Raw genomic sequence first — 27,972 nt, 5'->3', positions numbered from 1 at the left:
TTTCAGACCTCTCGGAGATAAGATAAAGATTCTAGGAAATTTTAGGGCTTCAAAAATCTAGACTTAGCCAATTTTTAGGGCTTTAGGATTTTAGGTTTCTGCATTCTACCCCAACTTGGTGTTTTGTTGATGAGTGGTCATTTCTTGAGCCCTCATCATGTGCATTGTCATTGTTCGCTTTGTTTGTGTGTGTTAGTTTGGTAGTGGCGTTTAGAGATTTTTTGGTTGCCAAGATTGTGGTGAAGTCTTTCGTTGTGATCTTTGTGATCCCTATATGATGTTATGGGCATTCATACTTGTAAAAAAAATTATTGGCTTGTATTTCATCCTTGTTTCCAAGGATCTCTAGGTGGGGCATTACATTAAATTTAATATATTAAATGTTTATGGTCTTATATTTATGATTTTTCCTTGAATCATTCCAAGAACTATTAGTTTTTATCTCCTGAAATTACTTTCCTTTCATAAACAAAAGAAAAAAAAATTGATTTTAATCATAAATTTGGCTTGTATTTGTAGTAGTCCATAAACCTGTTGGGTGGTACCCTTTCTTTATATTCAACAACTCATCAATACTTGGAATAGTAAAGGAATTTTTCAATTTAAAAGTGGATTTTTTTTTGATAGGTATGGTATCCAATATTAAGACATAGATTTCAAAAGACCTGGCAGACTTATCAAAATTTCACTCACACTAAACAATAGAACAAAATAATTTGCAAAATGAATTAAAAAGCCCTTAAAATCACCAATAATCAATAAAATCCCTAAAGCCTCTCTCCACAAAATCAAGCATGTCTTTACAATTAATTCGACAAAAAGAAAACATTTATATACTTAAAAACATAATATAAATCTGATTGAAGTCTTAAAACCCCCAAAAAAGCCCTATTAGATATTGCTTTGATGCATTGAACCAATTGGAAAAAGAATGTATGTGAACAACTTTCAACCCTCCAAAAGATTGACAGAAAACCTTAAAAACCTATAAAAGTGCTACTGGTTATAATGGTTCTGAAATTGAACAAATAAAAATGATGGATGTATGTGGAAGAGTTTCAATATTTTTTCTTGTTAGTAGTTGTCTAATTTCAATCACATGTACTATTTTGTAAACAAAGAAACATAAAAAAAAAAAAAATTATTTACATAAGAGCATCATAGATTTTTCAAACCCAAGAAAGATCACCGCATTTTTCACAAAAAAACTACTCTTATCATAGCTAATGGTTTTTATCTAGCCATGTAGTAGATGATTGCATTTCACAAAATTGGATGCAGTTGTCTCTACTCCATTTTCTTCCATGTTTCTTGAATTTCCTTTAACAACCACCAAAGAAACTGTTGATCATATTTTCCCTCTCATCAAAATTATCTTTTGGTATCAACATGCCCAATGGTTAGATTTATTTTGAATATTCAAATGGCCCCATGTCATGGAAATTTTTTTTTTGAGCTTAGGTTATATTTTATTAACTAATTCCTTTAAGTAGTTGCATGCTTTTTTAACCTAGGCAGGCCCCTTCCTTTCATCCATCCAATCCTCTAAAAATCCATGGTTTTTTTTTTTGTTATTGTCAGTGATTGCATGACCCAAAGCCTTCACAAAAAAGCAATAGTGTGCCATGTAACTAGGGTGGGCCTTTCTTTTTTCATGACTAGTAGATTTTTTAGAATGGAGTACAACTCATAAGGTTGTATTTGTACTTCATGGAAATCGACCAGATTCTTAGCGTTATTTTTCCCACAGTTAGATCTAGATTGAATGATGCTCATCACTATCTTTCTATGAAGTAATGTACATTCATTTTCCTCAATGATAATGTGGGTCATGTTTCCTTTATGGGCCATAGGTGAGGTGGAAAAGTTGTCAGGTGAGTTTGTGTAAGGTAGTGTTATGTCAAATAGGATTGATCGATCTTCGAGACCATCAGATGGAATAGAGATTGACCATCATTATTAAGTCACTAGAAAAAGATGCAAAACCATTATATGTGGTGACATAATGAAAAGTGAACACATGTCCCCATAGGCCCAATTAATGGGAAACCAGTCACGGTTAATTTCATGGATTCAAGGAAAAACATTAATTAAGTTAAAAGGTGATGAACTCAAAAGGATAAGGCAATCCACTCACAAAGACTTTGTGAGCTAGCAAAAGGAAATAATATTATTGGTCCACATGGATCATCCTTGTTGCTTGACCCAGTTGACTACTAATTTTTTGATGATTCATTAAGCTAGGAAGGGAAGAAAGTAGTTTTACTGTGTGATCCAATCTCCATGATTGATCTCAACCACCCTAAATGAGTCTTGTGATAGAAAGGAGTAAAGGACATGTTGCTTGCCCACTAGTTGTCCATTTAAAGAGCTTTTAGCATTAATGGAATCATTTCATGTCATCTTCAAGGTATTTTCTAGTTAGGGTTTAATGATTTTCATGCCGCTAAAGGTGTACCAGATCAAATCTATCTTCCAAATTTCATCTAATCACCCTCTAATAGTCTTAAATGCATCGATGCAACTGTGAGAAAATCTAGAGGCCATACTGAACTATAAAGACATATTTTAAATCACTTGTAAGGACTGACACTTCTCTTTTTCCTTTGGTATTACCTTGGTCTACACATTGTAAAGCCCTTCTTCCCATGAACTTCATGATATTCTACCTTATCCCTTTCATCCATTGACATACTATGCGAGATCCATTTGCCTCCCATAAATGTAATATAGTTGTCTATCATTTGTATGACTATAACTCTTTTGGACTATGAATGATATATAGTGAAATTATCCTTCCTCATGTTATTTATCTAGTTATCTGATCTGCATGTGATTGTTTGATTAAATAAGTTTGAATTAGTATATTTTGATGTCATGATAGTTAACTATGCATGTATAGGGTAAAGGTAGGGTTGAACACTATATTTTAGTGCATCACCTCCTTATTGTATGCATGAATATGTGGCCTATGCTAACACACACACTTCAACATGGTCCTTATTTGTAGATTTATCTCGGAATGAACATTGGATTGTTCATTCAAAAATTAGCCGGCAAGGCAACCTGTTGCCTTCTATCTAAAGGGATTTTTCTTATTAGATATCCTCAGATTTGAGGTGTTAAGCAACCAGACCCTCTACGAACGAAGGATCTGAAAGAAAATGTGACTAATCTATATGAGAATGCAGATTAATCTAGAATGGAGTATGCATGTTTAATCTAAGAACATGTAAAAGAAAGTTATGCTAAAATGTATGCATATTATGCTAAATGAGATTAAACTAGAAAATGAATATCTTATGAAAATAATGAGCTCAAATAAATGCACAATCCAGCAGCAATTCGATGCAAATTCTCATTCAACCTCTAAAAGTGAAGAGATGAGGGTCTCTTAACTAGACTTTCCTAGAATCCATCAACGGCTGAGATCAATTTCAATCAATGGTCAAGATTAAAGGTGAAGTTCAGTCATAAAGGAAGATTTTCAAATTAAAGGGACTTAACTAACTCAGATCTGAGTGTAAGAGTCAGTCAACTTAGATAGACTTTAGTGTAAAAGCAAGTGATCTGGGTCACTTCTAATTTGATCAGTAGTGAACTAGGAATTTCCTTTTTTGAACTGAAGAAAGATTTTGGTGAGATATTTAATTTAATAAAATGAGATATGCTCTCATAATTACCTTTTCTATTTAATTAAATAATTCTATTTAATTAATTAGAGGCACTTTTCTTATTTAATTAAATAACTTCGTTTAATTAATTAGGAATGACTTCCCATTTAATTAAATAACTTTGTTTAATTAATTAGAAGTAAGTTCTCCATTTAATTAAATAATTTCATTTAACTAATTAAAATAGGCATATTTATTAAATTAAATAAATTTAATTCCATAGTACATTAGCCTTAGGATATAATTTAATTTAATTAAAGTATAAATACTTAATAATTAAATTAAATATTAATCAATAGGTTTAATGTGACTAATATGAGTAAATACTATAAGAATTAAATAATAAGCATCTTGAATGTAGATTAGGGTTTTTCGCATCTGACATTTAAGTCAAGTAGTGAGTAACAGAATAAGAATTTGCCTAGTGACATAGGACTTAAGAATTGATCAGAAATAGACCAGAATTCGTTGAGATGGAAATGAGCCAATTTTGGGGTATTAAATTTTTCCCCTCTTTGAATGAATGTGCGAGAAACATGTTCAATTCAAAAAAAATTAGAAAGTGTGATGCGAAAATGAGATTGGTTCCGAAGGGGATGACACAGAGACCAATTGATGAGCTTTTAAGGACCATCTCTAGAATAGAGCTTAATCCTAAGGGATCCAAGTAGAGCACTTAGATACCTAAGATTGATAGCATTTAAAAGACTATCTCCAGAACGGAGCATAATATTTAAGGATCCAGACAAAACACCTAGATACTTGAAATTGATAAGCATTTAAAAGGTTATCTTCAGAATGAAGTTTGACCTTTAAGGATCTAGATAGGACACCTAGATACCTAAAATTGATAAACATTTAGAAGACTATCTCTAGAATGGAGCATAACCTTCAAGGATCTAGATAGAACACCTAGATACTTGAGATTGAAAGCATTTAGAAGATTACCTCCAGAACAGAGCTTAACCCTCAAGGATCTAGATAGAACACCTAGATACCTGAGATTGAAAGCATTTAGAAGATTACCTCCAGAACGGAGCTTAACCTTCAAGGATCCAGATAGAACACCTAGATACCTAAGATTGAAAGCATTTAGAAGATTATCTCCAGAACGGAGCTTAACCTTCAAGGATCTAGATAGAACACCTAGATACCTAAGATTGAAAGCATTTAGAAGATTATCTCCAAAATGGAGCTTAACCTTCAAGGATCCAGATAAAACACCTAGATACCCGATATTGATAAAAGACAACAAGATCCAATAATGAGTCGTAGAATCATCCCCAGAACAAGGCTTGATCCTCAAGAGTCAGGGTTTAGACTGTCACAATACCTATCTATCGAACTCTGAGAAGAGTTTTTATAAGGTTGATCAATTGATTAAAAGATAAGATAGATGACAAAGATGCCAAATAGAAGAGAACAAGATCCCTCGAATGATGAGATGCCCCAAGTGATGAGGTGCCCTAAGTGATGAGGACATAAGATGGTAACGAGATGACCCTAGCAATAAGTATTCAATGATGTAATCATCCTGCCCCCTCAAGAGCGAAATCGAAAGATGACAGACCAAAAATAGATGTGAAGCAATATAGCAATAGATACAGAAGAAATCTAAGATGTAGTAGAATGTAGAAGAGATCGAAATGATCTGAAGAAAAGAGAATAGATCAGAATGATCTAAAGATAATTCAGAGTTGTTATGTAATGATTGCGAGGTCTGAAAGATGAGTTTTGACCAAAAGTTGACCAAATTTAGCTACGATTGACTTGAGTTGACTTTTTTCAAAATGGATTTTGAAAATATGGAGAATGTAGAGTTGAAAGTATACAAAGAATCACAAAGTGTCAAAAAGATTTGGGCTGCACAAGCGTTCAATTGTATTGGTCCCCAAAATTTTAAAATACATTTTGAGGCTCTTAGGCATGTCAAATTTTGAATTTGATCCTGAAAATGGATTCAGAATGGTCAAATTAGCCAGAGGTGTGATTTTTGCGCAAATCTGAGCACTTTGAAAAATTTGGTCAACAACTATATAAGGACCTGAGGGGTCATTTTCAATTCATTTGTGCTTTTTATCTTCTATTGATGTGAACTCTGAGAGAGACACGGCAGTTACTATGAGATATCATCAATTTGAGCACTCCAGACGTCACAGCTAGCCAACAGAGTATGGAGCACTGGTGAGTCATCGAGTCCCTTCCTTTGTACTTTTGCTTTCACGTATTTTGATGTCATTTATTGCACATTTTAGCATGTTTTAGTATTGTCTAATCGGTCTTCGCACAAGACCTATCTCTTTTCATCTGAAGATCTTCTTTCATCACGTGAAGAAATAAGGTGTGATGTTTCTTTGCATGCGGTAGGAGGATCTTCGCGTGGGAAGCATTAGGTTTCGTGCGAAGAATGAGATTCTTCATGATAGGCAATTTGTTTCTCATGTGGACAGTTATTTTTTCGCGCAATGGAGTGATTCTTCGCGCGAAGAAAGAATCTTTTTGTGAGAAACTGGTAGAACTTCATGCGAGATTTCATGAATTTCATGCGAAATCCTCTGATAGTCATGTTTAAAATTTTTATTTTCGAGTCAAAAATTGCATTTTAATTTGTTTTGATGCATCGTTTCAACTTGTTACTGATTTTTTCGTGTGTCACTTCTCATTGTGCATGCAGGAGGTCTTTGGTGACATTACATTCAGATTGCATTTCTCACCATATGGGGAGTTATTGTAGAGTCTTGATGATGCTGATTGGGCACACATTGCACAATTGGATTTGTCTTCACTATGCCAGATTCTAGCTGTGATGGTGATTCATGGCTTATTGACTACTTTGGTAGAGCATTTCCATTTGGAGACGAACACATTTTATTTGTCGATGGGTGAGATGACTATCACTCTGGAGGACATCTAGAGGATCTTGCAGATTCCCTTTCACAACGCTTGGGTCATCTATGATACAGTGCCCCAAGTAGGGACAAAGGCACTATCCATTGTGTTTGGGAGGGAGCTACCGAGAGGTAGGGCTATTAGTTGGGATGAGTTGATGCACACTTATGGACCCACACACAGGCTAGCATTGGTGTTGGCTATATTTTTGAGCTGCTTCTTATGTCCTAATAGAGGATAGCATGGTTTGGAGTGTGGGTGGGGTGCCATGCTTTGTAGGATGTTGGAGGCACCTAAGATCTTTGGGTGGGGTCAGTGCATGTTGGCTCACCTTTTTCATGAGATGCATGAGGTCGTCTTCCATGAGAAAAAGACCATGGCAGTTAGAGTATATGTGTTGCAGATCTGGGCCTGGGAGCATCTTCCCATATGTAGGCCAATTTTTGAGGATGCCAAAGAGCCCATGGAGCTGTATATATGCATATATAGAGGATACATTACCCAAGTCCACCTAGGTAAGACTAAGCATTGGCGGACACATCTGAATGACCTAGTCTCCATTGTATGGTGACCTCAAAGGGAGAAAGAGGATTGGGATGATGCCCCTAGAGAGTTACCATGGATGTTCAGTTCTCGACCTCTAGTAGGCAGGACAACATCAGTTATTAAGAGGTTTGTGATATCATGAGTGTGGTGGCAGTATGGCCAGCCACAAGACATTTTTGCTGAGTATTGTGCCTATGCTAGGTTGCAGAAGGACATTGAGCGAGGATGGCCACCACGAATCTAGGGTGATCCATGATATACATCTACAGCCTAGCTACAGTTTAGTGGGACTACCTGCCAGAGGTGGTAGATGCTAGGATGATGCCTGCATATCAGGCATTTTTTATCAACCATCCATTCCAAATTTTACAAATCCACTAGGGATTGTGGGGCAGGGAAAGAGGCAGGTGCCCCAGTAGCAGCAGGCACAACCACAGCCAACAAGTCAACCATAGTACTAGCCATGGGTCTAACATTGGATACAGCAAATGTCGATTCCCCCAAATCAGATGGGATCAGATGCAAGTGTCAAGGGTAGTGGGATTGGAAAGAGTCGGTACCACAGGTAGAAGATAAAGGAGGAGGCCCCTCACCAGGAGGCTCCACAGTAGCAGGTGCCACCACGGTAGGAGGTGCCACCACATTGATAGGCACCAGAGATGTTAGATGAGGATATGCCTATAGAATAAGATTTAGTGTGCAAGGAACATTAGCAATAAGAGAAACATTCACAAACTAAAATTAAATTCACATATAAGCTTAGACAAAGAAAGCAAACAAGAAATGCAAACCTCAAAAAGAGAAAACACTCCATGCTTCCTTGATTTTGTAGATGTGTCCTTTGATGTGGATGTATGCTCAATTGCTTGCCCAATTTTTTCAATGGTGGAGATGGGTAATGGAAAATTGGTAGCCTTGTGAGCTCTCAATTTGGCATTATAAGGTTAAGATTGATGACTTTGGTTCTCAAAATAGCATGGTAACTTTAGCTCAAATATTGTTGTTTGAAATGGCTTGGGATGGGATTCAATTTATAGGCCAAGGGGTAGAGGGATGGAGGGTTTAGATGCAAGGAGAGATGAAGGCTTAAGGAGGGCTAGGATGCACTCAAAGGAGAGCACATGGATTGTGCTTGTTTAGCACCAATGGGAAGGTGACACTTGTCACAAGGAGGATGAGTATGTAAGAGAGATGTAAGAGGAATGAGTGTGGAAGAGGGAAGAGTGTGGAAGATGGATGTAAGAGTCATGAGTGGGCTTGTAAGAGTCTTTTATGGTTTGTAAGAGCACTCATGACTTATTGGTTGGGATTTTTGAGGGGAGACTTTGGTTTGGATTAGGAAAGTCTTAAACTTTCTTGAGGAATGTGACAACATTAGGGGGTGGATTATGCTTGAGTTTAGGATTAGATTAAGGATGTTAGAGATGTGCAAGTGGATGGCATTAATGAGGTTGGGTGAGTTAGTGGCTAAGCTAGGTTAGTATGGGTGGATGGGGTGGATTAGGCTAAATGGAGGATTAGGGATAAGTTAGGGGTTTTTAGATTAGAGGATTTTATTTATCAAATAGATTTATTTAATAAATGGGGTTTTTTGGAATTAGATAGAAGAATAGGATTTAATTGATAAATAATAGGTTATTTGATTTATCAATTAGGACTATAGATGATTAATTAAATTAATGAACTAGGGATGGCAAAGGATTAATTAACTAAAAATTTAATTAATGATGCCTTTAGCTTGCAATTTGGGGTTGCAAGCTTTGGGTCTAACTGTGGAGGAAACTCCGTAGTTAAGCGCACTCAGGTTGGAGTACTACTAGGATGGGTGACCTCCCGGGAAGTCCCGGTGCTTCACCCCTGTGAGCATCACCTAGATCTAATGAGTGCTAAGTGTTCCACTTATTCTCATGAGAGATGGATTCATGTTGGATCACTACTCATGAAACATGGGTCATCAAGTTTGACTCAAAATCACATAGTTAAATCCTGATATTCACATCACAGATATGCCATTGCCGCCTCCGCCACCTACTGCTCCTACTCCTCCTAGAGGCGAGGGTATGTGACAGAGTTAGATGCTCAACTGGTGTGCCAGCACCACATGCATCATTTTTTTCATCGATTGCACTCGAGTAGCACCCATTTTTTGTACTAATTCATTCTTTTGACATATGAGATCTTGAGTCGAGTATCCCTGTGTACATGTCATTGTCTATTTTTGCTTCACTTTGATGTACATGAGATGTATGTTGTACTTGGATAGAATGCATATGTATGGACTTACATCTCATGTAGTGTTGCATGTTTTTTACTTGACAGTGACAGGTATTCTGTTGAGGAGTGTGAATCGATGAACCAAATGCTTGTGCAGCAATGGAGGAACCTGATACATGTGGAGATTCCCCCCAATCCTTCATCACAAAGGGTAGGAATAGAATGACCATAGAATTGTGTGCTTATGCAAGTGAAGAATGTAATGCAAGACTATGTTAAATGCAGCCCTAGGTCTGGTTACCAAGCCTCAATATTTAATCATCACTGGATATAGAACAAAGCTCGTAGGTCATACAATTCCCACTGACATTGCAATCATGAAAATATGAATATAACATATGTTATTGGTTTGTTAGGATTAAATGTAAGCATTTGAGGCACAAGAAGCCAGAATGACCAGAACATTTGTCCCTTTTAATGTAGCAAGTTAACATAAGCATCAAAGCATAAACACTAGGATGACTTGAATGTTGTTTGCATGACAGGCACACCAAACACATGGGAGATCCCTCTTATGCTAAGTATTTAGTATTCATTCTGTCCACAATGACCCTTGCATTCGTAACCTAAGATAGAAGTGTGCTAGATATACTTGTAGTGACCCGTACATTCACTTAGCAGGATGAGTATCAGTATTTATTGCAGCATGAAGAGTTCACTCCAACAAACAAGGAGAAGAACCAATGTTATTGATCTATTCATATAAAAGGAGTCGAGGTACACATGGCCATCCAATATGAGATGGAGGCTCTTATAGTGGACACCCCTCTTATAAGAATATGTCAACTAAATTGGAACTAAACCGCAAATAGAAAGCAAAGAAAAGATCATGCCCCTAGTCATACTTCTTTAGTCAAAGATGACATCATCAGGTTGTTCGAGGAGATATGATAAAGAAAAACAAAACAAGCAAAGAAAATTCTCAACATATCCAAACAAGTATATCTTTTTGAGTTTAATGTTTTTGGGATTGATGTCAATTGTCAGTGTCTAGAACATGTTTGAAAGAAATCTCTTCAATAGGGTGAGGATAGTAGGCAGACGCAGTCAGAATGACTAGTGACTGAGGTCAAAGAGGAATCTTCACAATGAAGAACCTAAGAAAGACTGAGCGACAGTAGACAGACACAACTAGGATGACTAGTGACTGACACAAGAGAGATGTTCCATAAAAGAATCTGGAGACATGACCTTAGCAACAGTAGGCAGACACAACTGAAACAACTGGTGACTGTTGCAAAAGAGATTTTGTGAGGAGAAACTTGAAAAGAGTGACACTAGCGATAGTAGGTAGATGTAGTGAGGACCACTAGTGACTATCGTGAAGGAGATTCTATGAGGAGAATCTCAAAAAGAGTGACACTAGCGACAGTAGGCAGACACAGTGAGGACCACTAGTGACTATTGTGAAGGAGATTCTATGAGGAGAATCTCGAAAAGAGTGACACTAGCGATAGTAGAAAGATGCAATGAGGATCACTGGTGACTGTCGTGAAGGAGATTCTATGAGGAGAATCTTGAAAATAGTGACACTAAAGAGGAATGTCCCCGAGCTGTGAGAAGACTCAATCCATGGATACATGAGCGAAAAGAACGAAAAGCTGGAAAGCGAAAGCATGAAAGCAACTATACAGAAAGCCTGAAGGTGCATTGCAGGATGGAGCATTGGGAACAGGAGGCACTTGTTTACCAAGTTTTCAAATTCTTTGCAGGATCTTCCTTTTGTTTGCTACCATGATGCATGTTTCCAGGTTTTCACTAATGGCACTTTTTTTTGGTTTTTCAATTTTTTTGTATTTTTTTCTTTTTGATTTTTTTTTTATATTTTTGAGATTTTTCAATTGTTTTTTTTTGTTTTTTGTTTTTTTTTTGGTGTTACCAAGGTGCCTATTTTCTAGGTTTTCACCAGGGTAACAATTTTCTTAGGACTTTTTCTGATTTTTAGATTTTTTTTAGAACATTATAGATATGTACAAAGAGCTTGCTGAGGTTAAATCAATTGTAAAACTACTTTAGGTGGAGAGTGTTGATAGGCTCTTTAAGAACTTCTCCTTTGGTTGTGGAAAGCTAATAGGCACCAGATCCATATACTGCAATAATGATGTATGGACCCAAATAGTTTGGTTCAAACTTTCCCTTTTGTACTCATTATTGTTGATTCTTGGGGTTCTCTCTCAGGACGAGATCACCCAGCTGGAAGTCATGTGGCCTGACCCTCTGATTGTAACTTCTTACCATTCGTTGTTGATATGCTCACAGATGATCACATGCCACTTGTCATCGTTCATCCACTAACACAAGCTCTTGAAGCCGAGTTATCCTGTAGTCATCATCAGTGATAAGGCCTTTCATAGAGATTCTCAAAGTAGGAATCTTGACCTCTATTGGAAGCATAGCATCTGCCCCATACACCAACGCAAAGGGAGTTGTGCCTATTGGAGTTCTAATGCTTTTCCTATATGCCCATAGAGCTAGATTGATCTGGAGATGCCAGTCCCTCGCTGATTTGTTAACTGTGTGACGAAGAATTTTGAGGATCGCCTTATTGGATGCCTCAGCCTGGCCATTACCCTGAGGGTAATAAATGGAAGACCAATATTGTGTGATCTTAAATTTCTTGCACAATTTCTTGAGGTCTTTATTCTTAAATTGTCCTCCATTATCAATAATGATTGACGACGGTACACCATATCTACAGATGATGTAGTTTTTGATGAAAAGTGCTACAGTTTTGCCATCAGCAACTATGAGCGGTACTGCCTCTACCCATTTTGTGAAATAATCTATAGCTGTGATAATGAACTTATATCCATTAGAGGAGGTTGGGTGAATCTGTCCCACCAAGTCGAAGGCCCATTGTTGAAATGGCCATGTTGTAGTAGAGGGAATCAGCTCTTTGGCTAGAGCATGAATGAGATTCCCTTGTAGTTGACACTGCTTGCAGGACCTAGCATACTTAATAGCTTCTTGCTCCATTTTAGACCAGTAGTAACCAGCATGAATGAGTTTGTGAGCTAGTGTCAGGCCATTAGAATGAGATATGAAAATGCCCTTGTGAATGTCAATTAGAGCACATTTGGACTCATCGGGTTCCAAACACATAAGGAGTGTTCCATCGAGACCTCTGCTATATAAATTGTCAGCAATAATGACATAATGTGAAGCATTATGAATTAGGTAACATTTCTCATTCCGGGTTAGACCTTTCAAAATGGTTTGATTATGAAGGTAGGAATAGATGTAATGGTAGTAGGATGATTCTTTTCCTATAATAGAACAGATCATCCTGGCATCAGGGGTGTCATAGGCTAGGTAGTGTAATGCTTCCAACAAGAACTCATGTCAGAGATCATTTTTTGGCATTTGTAGCAGGGAAGCCAGAGTGGACATGGCATCAGCCACTTTATTATTTGTTCATGGAACTTGCTAGAAGGTGATGTATGCAAAATACTTCTTCAAGTCATCAACCATGCGCTTGTAAGAAATTAGTTTCTCATCCTTTGTTTGATGCACATCATTTACTTGGTTGATAACAAGTTGAGAGTCACCAAAGATATCTAGCTAATCCACTCTCCATTCAGCTACAATTTTCATACCATTGATTAAAGCCTCATATTCAGCAATGTTATTTTTACAAGGAAACAAAATCTTGTATGCTTTGGGCAATGAGTATCTCTATGGTGTAATAAAGAGTAATCCAGCACCTAATCCCTATTGCATGAAGGACCCATCGAAGAACATAACCCATGTATGGTGTGTGAGTGTTAGAATTGACTCATCTGGGAAATCAATGTTCATTGGTAGAAGACTCTGTATGGGTGCCTTAGCCAGCTGGTCTACAATTGCTTGTCCCTTTATAGCCTTGTGGTCAACATATTGGATGTCAAACTCACTGAGTATCATGACCCATTTAGCCAATCTTCCTGTGAGAGCTGCCTTACTGAGCAAGTACTTTAGTGGATCTATTTGAGCCACAAGTTGTGTACTGTGGGCAAGCATGTAGTGTCTCAAATTCTGGGAAGCAAAGACAACTACCAAGAAAGCTTTCTCAATAATGCTATAGTTCTTCTCATAAGAAACTAGTGTTCAACTCAAGTAGTAAATAGCTCTTTCTTTTTTGTCTTTATCTTCTTGAGCCAATAGGATGCCCAGAGATGTTTCAGTGGCTAAAATGTATAAAACCAAAGGCTTCCCATGAATAGGAGGCATAAGAATTGGAGGATTGACAAGATATTGTTTGATCTATGTTAAGCTTTGCTCACAATCTTGGCTCCAATTGAATTTCACACCCTTGTGTAAGGTCTTTGTGAAGGCTTGTTATCTATCCACCAATTGTGAAATAAACCTACCAATAGATTGAAGCCTTCCCTATATTCCTCTCATCTGGCTAATGTTTCAAGGTGGTGGCATGTCCATTATCACTTATACTTTCTTTGAATCTACTTCAATTCCTTTAGCAAAAATGATGTATCCTTGCAACTTTCCTGATGTGACACCAAATGTGCATTTCTTAGGATTGAGCCAAAGACTGAATTTTTCCATATGATCTAGGATGGGTCCCAAGTCTTGTAGATGAGTATTTCATTTAGCGCTTTTGACCAAGGTATCATCGATGTAGTCCTCCATGGTTCTATGCATCATGTTATGGAAAATTGTAGTAACAGCTTGCTAATATGTAGCACCAGCATTATTCAAACCAAATGGCATCACATTCCAAGAAAAGGTTCCCCATGCACATGTGAAAGCCATTTTCTCCTGATCTTCTAGCGTAACTTTTATCTGATTGTATCCAGAAAAACCATCCATAAGTGAATACATCTCACAGCTAGCCATCATGTCCATGATCATATCAATATTAGGGAGCGAAAAGTCATCCTTAGGACAAGCCAATTTAAGTTCATAGAAGTCTGTACAAACCCTGATAGATTTATCATGCTTGGAAACTAGAACAATATTGGATATCCATTCAACATAATCAATTGCACAAATAAAACTAGCTTTTAGAAGTTTTTCCAATTCTTCTTTGACGAGTAATGCAACATAAGGGTGCATTTTTTGAAGCTTCTATTTAAGTGGTTTGATGCCTAGTGCTATGGACAAATGATGCATGATAAGATCAAGATTTAATCCTGGCATGTCAGAGTATGTCCAAGCAAAATTTATTTTCTTTTCTTTGAAAAAGGGAATGAATTGTTCCTTTTCTCCAAGTGACAGTAACTGCGCCAGATGTATCATATGAGGATGTTCTTTTGTGCCTAAGTTAATTGGCTGCGTTAGCTCTATTAACACTGATGATCTCTCCTAAAAGTGACTAGGAAGGACATCAAATATCTCATCCGTGGGTGCCTTAGAGTGGTTTTCACCCTTGCATACGTCTTTTGTTTTTACTTTTTTGGGATCTTACACTGCCACAATGTGGTTTTCACCATCAGACCTCTTGCATTTTTAATTTTTAATTTTTAATTGTGTGATTGAGATATTTGATGTCAATCTCAGTCATGTTGATACTCTACTCATTGGTGGAAGATGTTACAAGTTTAATAGTGTTTAGATAACAGGTGAGAGCATAGTCATTCTAGAATGTGGGAACTTCATTAGATGCATTGGGGTTCCAGTCTATAAGCTCAGGATGTGTGAGTGAGAGAGTAGTGGTTGGTTCAATTGTATTCACAATATAGTCATTAAGTGCATGGACTAGCAATTTGAGACCTACGGCAACTTCATCCATAGGTGTGTTCAAATGCCTTAGAATATGAACATCAGGAATTGACGACTCTATAACACTAGTTGGATCTGACCCATGTGACCTAACCCTAGATGTTATACCCACTTCAATTTGATTTTCATATACATGCACTTGGTCAATATCTTTATCAATAGTGGCTTCTAAAAGAGAATGAAACTCATATTCCCTAGAATCGACCCTACATGGCGAGAGACTATAGAACTCCCCAACAGTGATAGGGACATACTCACCTTCATCCTCTGGATTCTTACACAAATACTCAATATGGCATAACTAACTAGATTCTCCCTTTTCTAAATGATATTTGAGTTGCTTAATATTGTCCTCAGAAGAATCACTAGTATCATCCATAGTGCTAACACATGGCACAAAGTCATCTGGCTCAGCAAAGAATTTAGCGAGATCATAAGGGATAGGATGAGGATAGGAATCCTCATCATCAAATTCTTCCTCTTGAGTATCTGACTTAGCTTGTGACTCATTTTTAGATGAACTATCAGGTTTGGGAATGAATTTATTTGATCCCAAATGGAAAGGAACCTTCTTAAACCCTAGGCTAGTTGTATCACAATTACTTCGAGCCTTTGCTTTAATAGGATCAATTAGGCCATTGTTATTGCACCCAATAGGGTTGGTTCCCTTGTAACCAAAACACTTCATAAGCCTAAGACAAGGCCCATATTTCTTAGGAGTAATTTCTTGAGCTTGTTCTATTAGGTTCATTGGAGCCTCTTTTCTATAAAGCCATGCAGCACTGGCTCTATTTTCACTTTCATCTTCTAAGGGAACTATAGCTTTGACAAAAGTGCCATTATACTTGGTCAGAGGTGTCAGCACGAATGGCTTCTTTTCCTCTAAAGGTGTCCCATAATGTCGAGCAAACTCTGGGAGAGATGTCAATGACAACACTGGTTCAATGTGATACTCTCCCATACTAGTTTCTTTTAGTTTGAATGATTGCTCAATTTGTTTCAGCTTATTGTTGTGATAATCAGTGGACTCACAGTTAGCAGGGATTAAAGTTTTAGCATCTTTGAGCATATTGTAGGTGTAGCTAGTAGTGGTAGGAATAGTAACTTCAGAGCCATGAAATGGGAACTTGATGCATTAGTGGTATGTGGATGGTACATCACGCATCTCATGTATCCATGGTCATCCTAACAAAAATTTTTAAGCCAAGGGAATGTCAAGCGCCTGACAGGTGACATCCCTCTATACAGGACTAACATGAATGGGCAAAATCACAAGGCCTAGAGACTTTCTTTCCACTTCATCATACACTTTGATAGTGATCTTTTGTCGAGGATCAACAGAGTCCTTAGAATAATTCAATTGTCTAAGCAGAGCAACATAGACAATATTTAGGCCAGCACCATTATCAATGAGTACCCAACAAACATGTGTCTGGTGGATCATAACCTCAATGTGTAGAGGCTGATTGTGTGGGTGATTCAATGAGTTGTCATCTTCCTCAGAAAAATTCATAAGGTATGGTGAGGTTAGGTGACCTACCATGGATTGAAATCACTCAAGATCAAGATCTTGAGGAACATTTGCCTCAGTGAGAGCTTTATCCAGAATTTTCCTGTGAACAAGCAAGATTTTAAGTAGCTCAAAGATGGAAATAGTTCATTTTAGCTAATCGAGAACACTATAACTAGTTGCAGTCAAGTTTGTTGTGGATTTTGTACCTTTACCAAACAAATCAGCAAGGGCTTTATCTTTGTGTTGTTCAAGATTTGAAGTAGGAGGTGTAGGGCCTTTGAGCACCAACTTGGTGCGAGAGCAAGTAACAGCATTAGAATAGTGTTTTGAAGACATATTATCCATTTTATCAAAAATAGGGCTCCTCAAGACAAATGGTGTCTTGGGTTTGTTATTATCTTGCTTACCCTTAATGGTAATAACATCACGGTATTCAAAATCTATAGGTTCAACCATGTGAATGACATTGTCATCATTGGAATATGTATAGTTGACCTTATTGTAGGGTTCTAGTTTTGAAGTCTCTCCTTTTTCATAAGATGGGAAAGGTTCTTTGAATGCCTTGTGATCCAAATTTTTGTTATGTTCATCTACCACAAGATCACCAGCATCAATCATGTATTGGACTTTATGGCACAAGTTTATATAGTTGTTGTGTCCATTGTTTTGATGATACTCATAGAATGAGGTTTCATTCCACCATGGTGGACGTGGTTGTGGATCATAGGGATGAGGGGTATCCATTGGTGAAATAAGCTTGTGTTGTAGCAATATTTTGTAAACCACATCCAAAGGTTCTCCCAAAGGTGTATACTCTCACTTGGGGCATTTTTTCCATGAGTTTCTTGGTTTTTTCTCGAACATCTTATTGTTAGGAGGAGGTTTCTCAGCATTTTTGGTTGCTTTGAGGCTATCTATGAGATTAAATGCAACTTTAATAGGTTTGGGTGTGACATTGTCAACAACTCCATCATGTACAATTTCTCAATTTTTGTTGACATGTTTGGTTTTATCCCTATAAGAAGTGGAACCTTGTTTTGTGTCTCTCTAAAGAGTGAGTTCACCTTTCTTGACCATAAATTCTTTGATACGGATAGCCTGCATAATCATGTCTTCAAAGGTACATGGACCTTATAGTTGGACTCTATACTCAAAATTAGGTAAGAGGTTATCAGTGAAAATGTCAAGCTTCTCCGTTTCTAGGATTTTATGGGAATACTTAGTGTATAGTTGTCTCCACCTTTGGAAGAAAGTGAGAAAAGGCTCACCAACTTTCTATTAAAGGTTGCATAGATATCGAATATTGATAGGGTGTTGTATGTTATGAGAATATTGCTCAACAAATGAATTGGCAATTTCGTCAGATGTCTTGATACTAGGAGGTAAATGTGAGAACCACTCAAAAGCCTGACCCCCTAGGCTTCTAGGAAACAAATGCATGAGGTAGGTTTGATCATGTATAAACTCCATAGACAAAGCACCAAATTCTCATAAGTGATCTTAGGGATCAGTAGTACCAAAGTACTTGTCATATTTGGGTAGTTCTATTCCTCATCGAAATGGCGGCATGTTTATGCTTTTGTCAAATGGAAATGGAAAAAGAGCATCCAATGTGTATGTCTTTGTAAGTTTCTCTTTCTCATGCATCATTTGAGCCAATTGGTCTTGCATAATTTTTAATTGTTTTTGGAGTTTAGAAGTCTCAATTTCTTCTTTAGGTATGATGATGGTTTCCACATTGAAATGAGAGGGTAGTTTAGTTCCCTCTTGGGCAAGTTTGAGAAAGTATTTTCCTTTCTCTTCTTTGATTAGGATTCCCATGATCTTTTGGAAGTTTTTGTCTCTTCAACATTTTTCTATGTGTTCAGGGAGTATTTCAACCTCTTCCTGATCCTCATTGGTGTCATAGTCTTTCTCTTTCTCTTTGTCATTCTTGGGTGGTTCTTGATGTTGACTATGACTACTATGTTTAGGTTAACGATTAGTCATTATAGGAACGTGTTCAGTTTCAGTGTGTTGTGTTTCAAAAGGTCCTCTAAAAAAAATATCAGACATCATGTTTGGTAATGCAGGACCTCTTCTTGTCTCAGCATCCTCTTGGTACAAAGGATTCATAACTTGTTGCAAGTTTATGGAAAATGTTTGTTGAGTTCGAGGTGACTTGGCACATGAGGGAGATCATGAAGATGCCTCACTAGCCAAACTAGATATAGATTTCGTAACGAAAGGTAAGCAACCTCTACCATGATTATGACCCCTAGCATGACCATGTCTAAGGTTATAAGGATAAAATACATTGCCACTTTTGGTTGTGACAGTCATAGACAAGGACAAGAAGCTAGAACTTGGACAAGGACTATACTAAGACTAAGTCTCAAAAAGAACAAGATAATAGCAAGAATGTTGTCCACCAAGGCACAAATGGTCTTAATTAAAGGCTAGAATAGCTAGAGATTATGACCAATGTGACACAAGGTATGACAAGCATTAAGCAATGAAGACAAAAGGTAACTTAAGAGATGAGACCAATCAAAGTACAAGATACAAGTCTTTGGCTAAGCTAAGTGTCACTGTTTTAGGATTATTTGCAGATAGAGAGCAATAAATGGACAAAGAAAAAGATAGCGTGTAGGTTTCAGATAGCTAAAATAGAGCCAAATTGGCAATGCTGACAAAAAGTCTCGCATGAGAAAACTTTACAGGTCGTGCAAAGAAGTTTTACAAGCCACGTGAAGAAGTTTCTTGGATCACGTCAAGGTCAATGATAGTGTTTTAATTTTGTGTGAGAAAGTTCATAGAATCACACGAAGACTCATGATAGAAGTTTAATTTTGTGCGAGAACAAAATGGTTTCATGTGATGACCAAATGATTTTGCATGAAACCCAAATGATTTCCCGTGAGAAGGAAGATCAATTTTACAATAGCAACTGATTTTGACAAGGTTTCTAGACTTTTTGGACAATTTGGGAAGATTTTTGAGACAAGTTCAATTGGACAGATAGTAGATTGACCTCACAAGACGTTTGGACAAAGTTTCAAGTTTGCAATTCAGGAAAAGTGTTCAAAGAAGACAATGGGAAGCAAGCAGTAGTCGAAAATAGTCCTGCTAAGGACAAGGCAACTCGACAGGATAGGGGAGTCTTGAATTTTGTTTGTTGTAGAATGGTTTGGGACTTGTTTAAGACTTGATAACAAACATGCTTTTATCCCTAGAAAGAAAATTAGTAGAGAAGGAAAAACCTTTATCCCACATCTTATGCGCATGCATGTACCTCACACAGCCGTGTCACCCCCTAGAGGACACCCGTGTTTTTGGTATATTCAAAGGACTCAATAGTATACACTAAACAAGCACCCTTGTGGTAGGGGAAGAGCATGTATACCACCTTCAAATGTCTAGTAGCATGCTTATGGTGAGTTCTACAGGAGAGATTCTTCCCCCTCCTTGTGCAAAGATTATGCCTCCTTTCAGAGGTGAACCGGGTAGCTTCTAACTAAGAAGTTTTTACTTGGCTTCCATTCAAATTAATCCTTGGTGGCTCCACAAGCGGAGTTGAGGCAAGCCCACACCAACATCTGAAAGTAAACACTACATGCTTAACAAGCTAGGGGCCAATGCCGACTAGTGTACAGACAGAGCTTCCCCTTGATATGCGATATCAAGAATTAAGGGGAAGAAATTAATCCGACTTTGGAGTCTTTCACTCTACAAAGCATCTTGATTATAGTGAGTTGGAATCTTCGGTAAAAGGAGTGTGCTCACTTGGGTCATTCCCAAAGGTTGGATCACTCAGCCAAGCCCTCTAAAGGATTGACACAGACTGGTGGTTTAGATCTAAGGGTCCGAGTTTTTGATTTCCCTCAAGGGGAAAGAGCATAATCCTCTACCTTATTTCCTTGAACTTCATGATATTCTACCTTATCCCTTTCATCCATTGATGTACTATGCGAGACCCATTTGCCTCCCATCAATGTATTATGGTTGCCTATCATTTGTATGACTGTAACTCTTTTGGCCTATGAATGATATATAGTGAAATTATCCTTCCTCATGTTATTTATCTAGTTATCTGATCTGCATGTGATTGTTTGATTAAATAAGTTTAAATTAGTATATTTTGATTTCATGATAGTTAATTGTGCATGTATAGGGTAAAGGTAGGGTTGAACATTATATTTTAGTGCATCACCTCCTTAGTGTATGCATGAATATGTGGCCTATGCTAACACACACACTTCAACATGGTCCTTATTTGCATATTCATCCCAAAATGAACATTGGATTGTTCATCCAAAAATCAATTGGCAAGGTGACCTGTTGCCTTCTATCTAAAGGGATTTTTCTTCCTCAGATTTGAGGTGTTAAGCAAACAGACCCTCTACGAACGAAGGTTTGAAAGAAAATGCGACTAATCTATATGAGAATGCAGATTAATCTAGAATGGAGTATGCACGTTTAATCTAAGAACATGTAAAAGAAAGCTATGCTAAAATGTATGCATATTATGCTAAATGAGATTAAACTAGAAAATGAATATCTTATGAAAATAATGAGCAAAAATGAATGCACAATCCAGTAGCAATTTGATGCAAATTCTCATTCAACCTCTAAAAATGAAGAGATGAGGGTCTCTTAAATAGACTTTCTTGGAATCCATCAATGGTTGAGATCAATTTCACTCAACGGTCAAGATTAAAGGTGAAGTTCAGTCATAAAGGAAGATTTCCAAATTAAAGGGAGTTAACTAACTCAAATCTGAGTGTAAGAGTCAGTCAACTCAGATAGACTTTAGTGTAAAAGCAAGTGATCTAGGTCACTTCTAATTTGATTAGTAGTGAATTGGGAATTTCCTTTTTTGAATTGTAGAGAGATTTTGGTGAGATATTTAATTTAATAAAATGAGATATGCTCTCATAATTAGAGGCACTTTTCTTATTTAATTAAATAACTTCGTTTAATTAATTAGGAATGACTTCCCATTTAATTAAATAACTTTGTTTAATTCATTAGAAGTAAGTTCTCCATTTAATTAAATAATTTTGTTTAATTAATTAAAATAGGCATATTTATTAGATTAAATAGATTTAATTCCATAGTACATTAGCCTTAGGATATAATTTAATTTAATTAAAGTATAAATACTTAATAATTAAATTAAATATTAATCAATAGGTTTAATGTGACTAATATGAGTAAATACTATAAGAATTAAATAATAAGCATCATGAATGTAGATTAGGGTTTTCCACATCTGACATTTAAGTCAAGTAGCAAGTAATAGAATAAGAATTTTCCTAGTGACATAGGACTTAAGAATTGATCAGAAATAGACTAGAATTGGTTGAGATGGCAATGAGCCAATTTTGGGGTATTACATTTTGCCCCTCTTTGAATGAATGTGTGAGCAACACATTCAATTCAAACAAAAATCAGAAAGTGTGATGTGAATATGAGATTGGTTCCAAAGGTGATGACACGGAGACCAATTGATGAGCTTTTAAGGACCATCTCTAGAATAGAGCTTAATCCTAAGGGATCCAAGTAGAGCACTTAGATACCTAAGATTGATAGCATTTAAAAGACTATCTCCAGAATGAAGTGTAATCTTTAAGGATTCATACAAAACACCTAGATACCTAAAATTGATAAGCATTTAAAAGGTTATCTTCATAATGAAGTTTGACCTTTAAGGATCTAGATAGGACACCTAGATACCTGAAATTGATAAGCATTTGGAAGACTATCTCCAGAATGGAGCATAACCTTCAAGGATCCAGATAGAACACCTAGATACCTAAGATTGAAAGTATTTAGAAGATTACCTCCAGAACGGAGCTTAAGTTTCAAGGATCCATATAGAACACATAGATACCTGAGATTGAAAGCATTTAGAAGATTACCTCTAGAAGGGAGCTTAACCTTCAAGGATCTAGATAGAACACCTAGATACCTGAGATTGAAAGAATTTAGAAGATTATCTCCAGAATGGAGCTTAACCTTGAAGGATCCAGATAGAACACCTAGATACTAAAGATTGATAAAAGACAACAAGATCTAATAATGAGTCGTAGAATCATCCCCAGAATGAGGCTTGATCCTCAAGAGTCAGGGTTTAGACTGTCCCAATACCTATCTATCAAACTCTGAGAAGAGTTGTTATAAGGTTGATCAATTGATGAAAGATGACAAAGATGCAAGATAGAAGAGAACAAGATCCCCCGAATGATGAGATGTCCCAAGTGATGAGGACATAAGATGGGAACGACATGCCCCGAGTAATAAGTATTCAATAATGTAATCATCTTGCCCCCTTGGGAGTGAATTCGTGAAGTAATATAGCAATAGATACAAAAGAAATCTGAGATGTAGCAGAATGTAGAAGAGATCATAACAATATGAAGAAAAGAGAAGAGATCAGAATGATCTAAAGAAAATTTAGAGTTGTTATGTAATGATTGGGAGGTCTGAAAGACCAAGTTTGACCAAAAGGTGACCAAATTTAGCCATGGTTGACTTGAGTTGACTTTTTCCAAAATGGATTTTGCAAATATGGAGAATGTAGAGTTGAAAGGATGTCAAGAATCACAAAGTATCAGAAAGATTTGGGCTGCACAAGCGTTCGATCGAGTCAGTCTCCAAAATTTTAAAATGCATTTTTGAGGCTCTTAGGTGTGTTAGATTTTTAATTCAATCCCAAAAACAGATTTAGAACGGTCAAATTAGCCAAGGGTGTGATTTTTGCACAAATCTGAGCACTTTGAAAAATTTGGTCAACAGCTATATAAGGACCCAAGGGGTCATTTTCAATTCATTTGTGCTTTTCTTCTTCTACTGATTTCAACTCTGAGAGAGACATGGTAATTAATGTGAGATATCATTGATTTGAGTGCTCCAGATATCATAGCCAGCCAGCAAAGTACGGACCACTGGTGGGTCATCAAGTCCCTTCATTTGTACTTTCACTATCACGTATTTTGATGTCATTTATTGCATGTTTTAGTATTGTCTAATCAGTTTTTATGCGAGATCTATCTCTTTTCATGCAAAGATCTTCTTTCTTTGCATGAAGAAGCAGGGTGCATTGTTTCTTTGCGTGCGGCAGGAGGATCTTCGCGCGAGAAGCATTAGGTTTCACACAAAGAATGAGATTCTTCATGAGAGGCAATTCATTTCTCGCAAGAATAGCTCTTTTCTCATGCGAACAATTATTTTTTCGCGTGATGGAGTGATTCTTCATGCAAAGAAAGAATGTTTTTGCATGAAACTAGTAGAACTTCGTGCAATATTTCATGAATTTCATGCGAAATCCCATGACAATCATGTTTAAAAGTTTTATTTTCACACTCAAAAATTGCATTTTAATTTGTTTTGATGCATCGTTTTGACTTGATACTGATTTTTTCGTATCTGGCTTCTTTTTGTGCATGCAGGAGGTCTTTGGTGATATTGCATTCAGATTGCATTTCCCACCATATGGGGAGCTATTGCGGAGTCTTGATGACATTGATCGGGCACACATTGCGCAATTGGGTTTGTCTTCACTATGCTGGATTCCAGCCGTGATGGTGAATCACAGCTTATTGACTGCTTTGGCAGAGCATTTTCATTCGAAGATGAACACATTTCATTTATCGATGGGCGAGATGACTATCACTCTGGAGGACATCTAGAGGATCTTGCAAATTCCTTTTCACGGTGCTTGGGTCATCTATAATACAATGCCCCGAGCAGGGACAAAGGCACTATCCATTATGTTTGGGAGGGAGCTACCAAGGGGTAGGGCTATTAGCTAGGATGAGCCCATAGAATTGAAATCATATAGAGTAGGCCAACCCAATGGTGCCTCGTATTTTCAACAACAAGGTGATTATTTCTTCATGAATCATCAAGTGGAAGAGCATTGTCATTCAAATCAAGATTCTATTGCTCACAACACTAGGAGCAAGAGAAGAGCCATTGAAGATGCTACCCCTCCTCCTCATAATTAGGCCTCAACATCAAATTCAGTACCTCATGTACAAGCAGTAAATGATCAACCTAATGCTCCTCAATAAAAAGGGAAAAATAAAAGTAGAAAGGATGTGAATAGTCCTCAAGTTATTCCATCTCAGCTTCCTACACATCCAGCTCCCAAGGTTCCTACCAAAGCACCTAACACATCATTCTGTGTGGTAGAATAGATGACGAAAAAAAATGTGAAAATTTACTTGTGGGATGTTCTTTCTACTCTTTTGGTCTAATTTTTCATAGTATAGAAAAGGTCTAAAATTTTGGTGAAAAAATTATTTAGACCATTGTATTATGTAGATTAGGGTTTCACTCCTTATTTTTTTGAAATTTTAGGTTACCCTAGGCATGCTCTAATTCATGTGTTTTCGAATTCTATTAAATTCTCAAGGTTTGCCTCTCAACATAGCCATTAAAATACCCTAAGTGTGAAAAAACGCCAGGTCCCCTATCAAATTTTTGAAAAGATTTGTAAAGCACTTAAATTTTTTCGTTTATGGTCTTCTGGTATAGGGTTTAATGTAAGAGAAAAATACCTTCTTCCTCATGTTTTCGTGGTTGCATTTTATAATGCAGTGTAAAAGTGTAAAGGCCTACATTTTTTATAGGGATACACTTTTGTTTTTTTTAGTAGCGAAATAGTTCATTTGAAGGCTCCCCGATCATACGAGTGGTCTTTGAGCAAAGAAGCGTAAAATTTTTTTGTGCTTTGAGAGTGGTATTATGGCTTTACAGTGAATAGTTGAGTAGGTGAGCGAAAGAAGCTTCAAGAGATATACCCGATCATATGATAAACTATTGAGCATGTGATCGTAAAAGGTTTTGAAGGAGATGTGTTGTTCTACTTTACGAGAGTACAAGTAAATAGTTGAGTGGAAGGGCAAAAAGGTGTTGAGTTGTGATCTACGCATCTATGTTCTAATAAATGGTGTAAGAGTGTAATACCTTGACATGGAATAAAGGATGGTTTGTAAGAATGCATAAACTATTTTATGATTCTACAAGTAAAAGGAATGCATTAGAGTGAAAGTAAGTATCAATTGTGTTTACATGCATACGATCCTTGGGCTCGCGAACAACCATAAAGCCATATTATAACAATGCTTGTGCTAAGTGGGACCTGCTGATTTGTTAGATGGGCCTTGGTGCAAGCAAATCAAATGGTGACACATCACAAACATTAGATGGGTCCAACCTGTATGGAAGATAACTTAAGTTCTTAATTTTGCATGTGCTTAAAATCAACAATGATGTTATTTTCTATTTTTTTAAAGCTGCAATTTGGGTCATTGATAAGTGAAAGGTGAAGTTTTATCATTATGCCTTTATGCTTGCAAGGTAAGCATATGAGTGAAGAGATATTTCATCATTTCTCCATGGTTATGAGTTAGGTTTAAGTGTGTAAGCATAAAAGGAAAGGTGAAGGAATGAAGACAAGGCTTTATGCTTATACAAGAAAGGAGAAACATAAGAGCAGGATTCCATCTGTAAAAGCTTTCCATTGTTACGAGGATAAGGTAACTCATGCAAATGTAAATGAGTGATAAAGGGAAGGTAAGAGGCATTATGATACCATGGGGAAAGCCTAGATCGTATGACTAGAGGGTGGATGTTTAAAGAGTTACAATGTCTCGAGTAATGAAGTTAGCAAAGCAATGTAAAGGAATTTTTCAAGGTTTCCATTTATACGTGTATGTATGAGCATGAAGGGTAAAGAGAAGTTCATAGCAAGGGTTTTACACTCATACGAGGAATGTTTGATGTGTAAGAATGAAGATGTTAGTTGAGAAGGCTTGAGATTCTATGGTGTAAGGGGTTACATAAAGGTGTAAAGGAAATCCAATGCAGTGTTTAGAAAATGCCTAACACTTCTACGCTTGGAATGTTCTAAAGCATCAGTAGGAGAATGTAAAGGCATGCCAAGGGTTTTTTTGGGGTTACAAAGATTAAATATTTTGACTCAGCATAAGAGCAGAAGAACAGAATTTGAAAAGAAAATTGTTGAAGTGTCATGCAAGTTTAGAACAGGACAAACTCACCAGAGCCAAGTAAAATAAAACATTGAAAAGGACATCAGGATTTAATTTCACGGTTGAAATCCCTTGTTTCCAACCTATAAGGGTGGTATTAAATGCTCATGCACGTAGAATTAATTAAAAAGCTGGTGGATAGAATGATTAAAACATAAATATTTGATTGAACATCCATAATATTGCCACTCTAAAGGCTTTGTGTTCTTGCTCTAAAAATTTTATTCAAGCATCAATAACCTTGTGATTTATGTGTTTCTATGCAAGCATTCAAAGTATAATTTGCAAAAAAGATGGATGACAAGGAGGTTGAAGAGGTTCTCGAAGAAGAGGTCAAGGTAGAAGATGAAGGTGATGATGTGGTAGAAGTCACTGTGGAAGGGAAAAGAAAGAAGGGTACTACCAAAATTGAGAAGAAATCAAGGGTTAGAAAACCAAATAAGCATGTAGAGGATTGCCTAAAACTCCTTCCAGGCTTGTCAAATGCTATTTTAGCAAATGACCACATCTTCAAAGATGCTTATTTCTTGGTTAGGGATGCATAGTGCCCTAGAATTGAAGGTTTCAACTTGTTTTTATATTTTTACTAGAACAAGTTAGAAAATGTGCCAGTTTGTAACCCATGGAACAAAAACATGGCAAAGCTAATATTTCCAGAAGTATTTGTTGATGTGGACCTATTGAAATCATTGATAAATTCCTACAATCTAGTCACCAGAATATTTCAAAGACATAATGGGAGCTTTTTGTGCACACTGGATAGAACTTGTTTCATAGAAGCTTTTGGATTGGAAGGGCAAATGGATGTGCCTATTGATCTTGAGGACGTGCAAAGGAAATTTGGGAGCAATAAGACCTACTTTGTAAACAATGTCATGTTGGCCCACATTCCTTATAATGTGAAAAAGGTAAGGATGATTCCAAAGAAGATGGAGGACATTTTTCCCTTGAGCAGATTTAAGAATTATTTCAAACATATAGTATATGGTCTACACAAAGTGTTGGGGAGTGATGGTCTAGAAAATTGTGTCTATGGTTCCTTGTTCTTGATGGCTTGTGTTATACAAGATCCCTTCCACCATAAAGAATATTATTATGTGGCTTTTATCATGGATAGATTGCAAAATCAGCTTGTCAGTGCAAAGAAGGGAGAAACGAAAAACTTCAAGTTCCACCATTACTCACTGCTAATGCACCTTATCCTATACATCAGCCCAAAATTCATTGATCAAACATCTGATGAATTTGGTGAGTTACCTGTGCAATTATGGACCTACATTTGGGATAAAAACTTTCATTATTCAAATGCACTTATTTT

Source organism: Cupressus sempervirens, chromosome 2, assembly GCF_028749045.1.
Source record: "Cupressus sempervirens isolate cs-2001-9-10 chromosome 2, ASM2874904v1, whole genome shotgun sequence".
In the NCBI taxonomy this organism is placed as follows: Eukaryota; Viridiplantae; Streptophyta; class Pinopsida; order Cupressales; family Cupressaceae; genus Cupressus; species Cupressus sempervirens.
This window is presented reverse-complemented; position numbering follows the sequence as displayed.